We start from the raw sequence: 8219 nt of genomic DNA, 5'->3' as shown, positions 1-8219 counted from the left end.
CACACACATTGTAATGCACTTGCATGTTACTCTATCAATGCACAGCTTTGGCAGACCCACTCACACACCCTAACCAAACTCCAATTTTGTGGGAGATGCAGTAACATCACAAGTAAGGGTTAAATCTCTCTGTGCTACCATGGAGACAATGACAGGCATTCTGTACTACAGCCGTGTCATCGCCATTCTACAAGACAACAAGGGAGGAGGGCCAGGGGGAAGGGGGAAGGCCACAGGCTAATAGATGCTAACCATTGGCTCATTTGAATCACATGACTGCTTTTGGAATTCTAATTCATGCAGGATTTTTTCCCACCTCCAGCTCCTCCTCTACCCTTGGTCTATTCTGAGGCTGGCAGAGCAAGACCCAGATATGGTGTAGTATAACAGGAAAGAAACAAGAAACCTATACAGCATGGAGGGAGGCCTGTGTTGAAGGTATGGAAGCGTGGCTTTGTGTCTTTTTGAAAGTCATTTTTCATGCCTTGCTGATGCTGTAACTATAACTCTGGCTCTGTTGTGTGCTTGTTGTTGGAGTATGTGTGCATGATTTACTGTTTGCATATGTGTATGTGTGCATGTGTGTGAATTGGTACATGTGGATTCTCTGCAAGTGTTGCTGGTGTAAGTGTGCGTGCTTGTGTGTGTGTGTGTGTGTGTGTGTGTGTGTGTGTGTGTGTGTGTGTGTGTGTGCGTGCTTGTGTGTGTGTGTGTGTGTGTGTGTGTGTGCATCCATGTGTTTGTGTGCCTCTCAACTAACATGCCGTCTGCAGTCTCTTCAGCACACTATTCAGACACTTAAGTCTGACCTGGACTGTATTGGAACAGTTCTGTAAAGATTTTACCATTTTATTTACATTTGTCAAGTGTATCAGGGACTGACTTGATTCAAATCATGGCCTTCTTGTCGAATGGGCTCTCTATCCATGGATCCAAAGGAGACAGACTGTCTAGTTGGTTGAGGATCAAAACATGCCATTTCTGTTAGGACTGTCTTATGACAGCTTAAAGCATCTCCTTTTACTATCATGTCAAACTCACATGCCACTCTCCCAACACATGCACACGGAGTAATGTAAAAAAAGAAATGGCATGCTTTCGGGAACCATATGATGTTTGCATTGAAAGATCAGTGAGTGAAGGCCTGTAGACATTGAGTACAGACAGACTGCATTTACCCAGATTGAAATTGTAGACCTATAACCTGTATGAACACTGATCATAAAAGATCTGTGGGAGAGCTTCTGACAGCCGAGGCAGCGGAACTCAGTGTAACTCAGTGTGTCGTTAGGAAGTGAGTGTCGACAGGTTGGAGTGCCTCGGCTCTGATGAGGTATGGCCCTGTCCCCTCTCCCCCTTTGGGCAAGGCAGCTGGTCTGGAGGGTCTGGAGGTCTGGGAGCAGATGAAAGTGACTCCTTCTCACGTCCAGGTGTTATTCCTCCTGGTCCCCCTGGTCCTGCTGGTCCCTATGCTTGCGCTCTCTCTCTCTCACTCCCTTTCTCTCTCTCTCACTCCCTCTCTCTCTCCCTCCCTTTCTTTCACTCTCTCTCTCTCTCTCTCTCTCTCTCTCTTCTCTCTCTCTCTCTCTCTCTCTCTCTCTCTATTCAAAGGGCTTTATTAGCGTGGGAAACATATGTTCACATTGCCAAAGCAAGTAAAATAAATAATAAACTAAAGTGAAATAAACAATAAAAAATGAACAGTAAACATTACACTCACAAAAGTTCCAAAGGAATAGAGACATTTCAAATGTCATATTATGGCTATATACAGTGTTGTAACGATGTAGACAAGGGAAAAGAAATAAATGTAAATATGGGTTGTATTTATAATGGTGTTTGGTCTTCACTGGTTGCCGTTTTCTTGTGGCAACAGGTCACACATCTTGCTGCTGTGATGGCACACTGTGGTATTTCATCCAATCAATATGGGAGTTTATCAAAATTGCGTTCGTTTTCGAATTCTTTGTGGGTCTGTGTAATCTGAGGGAAATAATATGGTCATACATTTGGCAGGAGGTTAGGATGTGCATCTCGTTTTTGGCAGTGTGCACATAGCCTGTCTTCTCTTGAGAGCCAGGTCTGACTACTGCGACCTTTCTCAATATCAGGGCTATGCTCACTGAGTCTGTACATAGTCAAAGCTATCCTTAATTTTGGGTCAGTCACAGTGGTCAGGTATTCTGCCACTGTGTACTCACTGTTTGGGGCCAAATAGCACTCTTTTTTGTTAATTATTTTCAACGTGTCAAGTAATTCTATGTTTGTTTTCTCATGATTTGGTTGGGTCTAATTGTGTTGTTGTCCTGGGGCTCTGTGGGGTCTGTTTGTGTTTTCTCTCTATATCTCCCCTTACAACAACAAAAAACACACGTGATTTTCAGACACGTGTGAAGTTTCACATGTTAATTTTGAGCTTCAGAGGCAAATCGGCAGTGGGATGCAGGGTGCTATGTTGCTGGAATGAATGCCAAAACTTGCAACTGTAAAAAAAGGCAGCAAAGGCCAGGGTAATATAACCAAAGATTGCAGATTGCAGGAACGAGGGAGGCGTTCTTTTTCATTTAAATTGTTACCTTACAATGTTTTGCTTTCAATGTCATATCTTTTGTTTGCAATAGTAATCATTTTTTTCTCGAGTTTTGCTTGATATTAACAGCACAAAAGTAACTCACTCACTAGAGGATTGCACCATATAATAACACTATGACTCAATTAAAGGTGTTTTAAAGCAGCAATCCATTAACAAAGTGTACTCCCTGCCACAAGTACAGTCAAAGCTGAGGGATGGGGCTGGAGAAATGCAACCTTTCTCAAATCCATAGACTACACTATGGATGCAAGGACTGACCATCCATGATATCCAAATGATAGTTTTAACCATGTTTTTAGGCTGTACAGTGGTTATTTACGTTTACTTTGCTTATAAAAATTGGAGTAAAACAAGCTTATATTTTGGATTCTGATGGGGTGCGACAGCTGAACTTAGCTCATGAGGCATTTATATTCTTTAAGAATCAATGGGTACATATCATTCTTTTATACGTCCAAAAATGGATGTAGCAACTAAGGATTGGCCCTTTAACAGGCAGTGACCTTCATACAGCACAACGATGTTTCCATTTGAATGTGATCTATTAACCTGGCCCCAAAAATGTATTCTGTCCACTGTTCCGAGAATGTCCCGTATTTCGGCTTTTTAGATGTGGTCACCCTAATTCCACCAGTGGAAACATTGCTACTGCAACATGTTATCACCATCGTTTCATATGTGAGGAGAATAACATTATTTCAACCCTACATGTGAATTTGCTTTAACTTTAAAATACCATAACTGAATGTGAGATTTTCACGTGGAGTTTTCTGCAAATGAGATTTTCACTTTCACATTTAAAAGTGCAAGTTCACATCTGAAAACAATCACATGTAAAAATCTAATTTGCAGTTTCATATGTGAAAAACGTTCATGTGAAAATCTCATGTGAAACTGCATATTCGATTTTCAAATTTCATATGTGAAACTGCAATTCACATGTGAGGTGAAAACATGTTATTCTCACATGTGAAAAGGTGGTGTTAACATGTGAATTCAACATATATACTTGTGAAAATGTGTTTTTTTGTTATGTCAAATTTAAGCTCAACATGTGAGAACAGCTAATTCACTTATGAAACTGCAAATTTGCTGTGCTTTTTTGTAAGGGTCATTATCAGAGGAGGCTGGTGGGAAGAGCTATAAGATGACAGACTCATTGTGATGGCTGGAATGGAATAAATGGAACGGTATCAAACACATCAAACATATGGAACCAAAATGAGCCCGTCTCCTATACAGTGGGGCAAAAAAGTATTTAGTCAGCCACCAATTGTGCAAGTTCTCCAACTTAAAAAGATGAGAGAGGCCTGTAATTTTCATCATAGGTACACTTCAACTATGACATATTTTGAATGAATTTATTTGCAAATTATGGTGGAAAATAAGTATTTTGTCAATAACAAAAGTTTATCTCAATGCGTTGTTGCATACCCTTTGTTGGCAATGACAGAGGTCAAACGTTTTCTGTAAGTCTTCACAAGGTTTTCACACAATGTTGCTGGTATTTTGGCCCATTCCTCCATGTAGATCTCCTCTAGAGCAGTGATGTTTTGGGGCTGTTGCTGGGCAACATGGACTTTCAACTCCCTCGAAAGATTTTCTATGGGGTTGAGATCTGGAGATTGGCTAGGCCACTCCAGGACCTTGAAATGCTTCTTACGAAGTCACTCCTTCGTTGCCCGGGCGGTGTGTTTGGGATCATTGTCATGCTGAAAGACCCAGCCACGTTTCATATTCAATGTCCTTACTGATGGTAGGCTTTGTTACTTTGGTCCCAGCTCTCTGCAGGTCATTCACTAGGTCCCCGTGTGGTTCTGGGATTTTTGTTCACCGTTCTTGTGATCATTTTGACCCCACGGGGTGAGATCTTGCGTGGAGCCCCAGATCGAGGGAGATTATCAGTGGTCTTGTATGTCTTCCATTTCCTAATAATTGCTCCCACAGTTGATTTCTTCAAACCAAGCTGCTTACCTATTGCAGATTCAGTCTTCCCAGCCTGGTGCAGGTCTACAATTTTGTTTCTGGTGTCCTTTGACAGCTCTTTGGTCTTGGCCATAGTGGAGTTTGGAGTGTGACTGTTTGAGGTTGTGGACAGGTGTCTTTTATACTGATAACAAGTTCAAACAGGTGCCATTAATACAGGTAACGAGTGGAGGACAGAGGAGCCTCTTAAAGAAGGCTCCTCAGGTTTGTGAGAGCAAAAGAGAAATCTTGCTTGTTTGTAGGTGACCAAATACTTATTTTCCACCATAATTTGCTAATAAATTCATTAAAAATCCTACAATGTGATTTTCTGGATTTTTTTTTTCTTCTTATTTTGTCTGTCATAGTTGAAGTGTACCTATTATGCAAATTACAGGCCTCTCTCATCTTTTTAAGTGGGAGAACTTGCACAATTGGTGGCTGACTAAATACTTTTTTAGTCCTTTTTAACTCCTCTCACCAGCTTCCTCAGGTCTCTGTTTTCTTTCTTTCTTTCTTTCTTTCTTTCTTTCTTTCTTTCTTTCTTTCTTTCTTTCTTTCTTTCTTTCTCCCTCTTTCACTCCCTCCCTCCATGTGTTCCCAGTAACTTGGGAGCAGGCACACGCACATCTGATTGAAGTTAGTCTCTCATCTGTCCTGCATCTCTTTGGACTGTAGGCACTCAGAAACACACACACCTGCATGAGGCATGGTGCACATAAACTGCGTTTATTTTCAGCAAACTTAACCTTTCTGATCTCCCCATCCCGGATCCGGGTTCGTGAATACAGACTCAAGCTCATTACCATAACGCAACGTTAACTATTCATGAAAATCGCAAATGAAATGAAATAAATATGCTAGCTCTCAAGCTTAGCCTTTTGTTAACAACACTGTCATCTCAGATTTTCAAAATATGCTTCTCAACCATTGCAAAACAAGCATTTGTGTAACAGTATTGATGGCTAACGTAGCATTTAGCATTAGCATTCAGCTGGCAACATTTACACAAAAAAACAGAAAAGCATTCAAAAAAATCATTTACCTTTGAAGAACTTCAGATGTTTTCAATGAGGAGACTCTCAGATAGCAAATGTTCAGTTTTTCCTGAAAGATTATTTGTTTAGGACAAATCGCTCCGTTTTCTGCGTCACGTTTAGCTATGAAAAAACCCCTGTATCCAGGATTGTGTAAATCTATCAGCAAGCTCATTAGCATAACACAACGTTAACTATTTATGAAAATCGCAAATGAAATGAAATAAATATGCCATCTCTCAAGCTTAGCCTTTTGTAAACAACACTGTCATCTCAGATTTTCAAAATATGCTTCTCAACCATAGGAAAACAATAATTTGTGTAAAAGTAGCTAGCTAGAGTTAGCATTTCGCGTTAGCATTTAGCGTTAGCATTAGCGTTAGCATCCAGCACGCAACATTAACAAAAACATAAAAGCCTTCAAATAAAATCATTTACCTTTGAAGAACTTCTGATGTTTTCAATGAGGATACTCTCAGTTAGATAGCAGATGCTCAGTTTTTCCAAAAAGATTCCTTGTGTATTAGAAATAGCTCCGTTTTATACATCACATTTGGCTACCAAAAAAAATCCATAAATTCAGTCCTCAAAACGCAAACTTTTTTCCAAATTAACTCCATAATATCGACTGAAAACATGGCAAACGTTGTTTAGAATCAATCATCAAGGTGTTTTTCACATATCTCTTCATTGATACATCGTTCTTGGACACATGCTTTCTCCCCTGAATCAAATGGTAAAGTAGAAGCAGCTGGCAATTGCGCACCGAATTCGACGCAGGACACCAGGCGGACACTTGGAAAATGTAGTCTCTTATGGTCAATCTTCCAATGATATGCCTACAAATACGTCACAATGCTGCTAAGACCTTGGGCGAACGACAGAAAGTGTAGGCTCATTCGTTGCGCAATCACAGCCATATAAGGAGAGAATGGAAAACAGAGCTTCAGAAATTCTGCTAATTCCTGGGTGATGCATCATCTTGGTTTCGCCTGTAGAATGAGTTGTGGGGCACTTACAGAAAAAATCTTTGCAGATTCTGAAACTTCAGAGTGTTTTCTTTCCAAAACTGTCAAGAATATGCATAGTCGAGCATCTTTTCGTGACAAAATATCGCGCTTAAAACGGGAACGTTTTTTATCCAAAAATGAAATAGCGCCCCTAGAGCTCTAACAGGTTAACATGTGTAAATATTTGTATGAACATAACAAGATTCAACAACTGAGACATAAGCTGAACAAGTTCCACAGACATGTGACTAACAGATTTAATAATGTGTCCCTGAACAAAGGGGGGTGGGGGGGTCAAAATCAAAAGTAACAGTCAGTATCTGGTGTGGCCACCAGCTTCATTAAGTACTGCAGTGCATCTCCTCCTCGTGGACTGCACCAGATTAGCCAGTTCTTGCTGTGAGATGTTACCCCACTCTTCCACCAAGTTCCCAGACATTTTTGGGGGAATGGCACTAGCCCTCACCCTCCGATCCAACAGGTTCCAGACGTGCTCAATGGGGTTGAGATCCGGGCTCTTCACTGACCATGGAAGAACACTGACATTCCTGTCTTGCAGGAAATCACGCACAGAACGAGCAGTATGGCTGGTGGCATTTTCATGCTGGAGGGTCATGTCAGGATGAGCCAACAGGAAGGGTACCACATGAGGGAGGAGGATGTCCTTTAACGCACAGCATTGAGATGCAATGACAACAAGCTCAGTCCAATGATGCTGTGACACACCGCCCCAGACCATGACGGACCCTGCACCTCCAAATCGATCCCGCTCCAGAGTACAGGCCTCGCTGTAACGCGCCTTCCTTCAATAATAAAAGCAAATTCACCCCTGGTGAGACAAAACCTCGACTCGTCAATGAAGAGCACTTTTTGCCAGTCCTGTCTGGTCCAGCAACGGTGGGTTTGTGCCCATAGGCGAGTAATGTTGTTGCCGGTGATGTCTGGTGAGGACCTGCTTACAACAGGCCTACAAGTCCTCAGCCCAACCTCTCTCAACCTATTGCGGACAGTCTGAGCATTGATGGAGGGATTGTGCGTTCCTGGTGTAACTTGGGCAGTTGTTGTTGCCATCCTGTACCTGTCCTGCAGGTGTGATGTTAGGATGTACCGGTCCTGTGCAGGTGTTGTTACACATAGTCTGCCACTGCGAGGACGAACAGCGGTCCGTCCTGTCTCCCTGTAGCGCTGTGGCCACATCTGTAGTCCTCATGCTTCCTTGCAGCATGCCTAAGGCACATTCACACAGATGAACAGGGACCCTGGGCATCTTTCTTTTGGTGTTTTTCAGAGCCAGTAGAAAGGCTTCTTTAGTGTCCTAAGTTTTCATAACTGTGACCTTAATTGCCTACCGTCTGTAAGCCGTTAGTGTCTTAACGACCGTTCCACAGGTGCATGTTCATTAATTGTTTATGGGTCATTGAACAGCATGGGAAACAGTGTTTAAACCCTTTACAATGAAGATCTGTGAAATTATTTGGATTTTTACGAATTATCTTTGAAAGGCAGGGTCCTGAAAAAGGAAAGTTTCTTTTTTTGCTGAGTTTATGTTATAGCATGTGCCAGGTCCATTATCGATTTAAGGCGTGATCATAGCAAATGAGCAGCAATGTGGAT

The 8219-nt window shown here is 41.7% G+C and overlaps 1 protein-coding gene across 4 annotated transcripts in view; it reads left to right on the top strand.

The window, feature by feature from the left end:
* Positions 1 to 328: 328 nt before the first annotated feature.
* Positions 329 to 8219, top strand: part of LOC110532130 (polyhomeotic-like protein 2) — a 48051-nt gene continuing 40160 nt past the window's right edge. For all 4 annotated transcript variants that reach the window (XM_036988044.1, XM_021615755.2, XM_021615753.2 and 1 more), the window contains exon 1: positions 329 to 438. The gene's annotated coding sequence lies outside the window, so the exon portion shown is untranslated. The remainder of the gene's footprint in view (positions 439 to 8219) is intronic.

This window comes from Oncorhynchus mykiss, chromosome 9 (genome assembly GCF_013265735.2).
Source record: "Oncorhynchus mykiss isolate Arlee chromosome 9, USDA_OmykA_1.1, whole genome shotgun sequence".
NCBI classification, from domain to species: Eukaryota; Metazoa; Chordata; class Actinopteri; order Salmoniformes; family Salmonidae; genus Oncorhynchus; species Oncorhynchus mykiss.
This window is presented reverse-complemented; position numbering and strand designations above follow the sequence as displayed.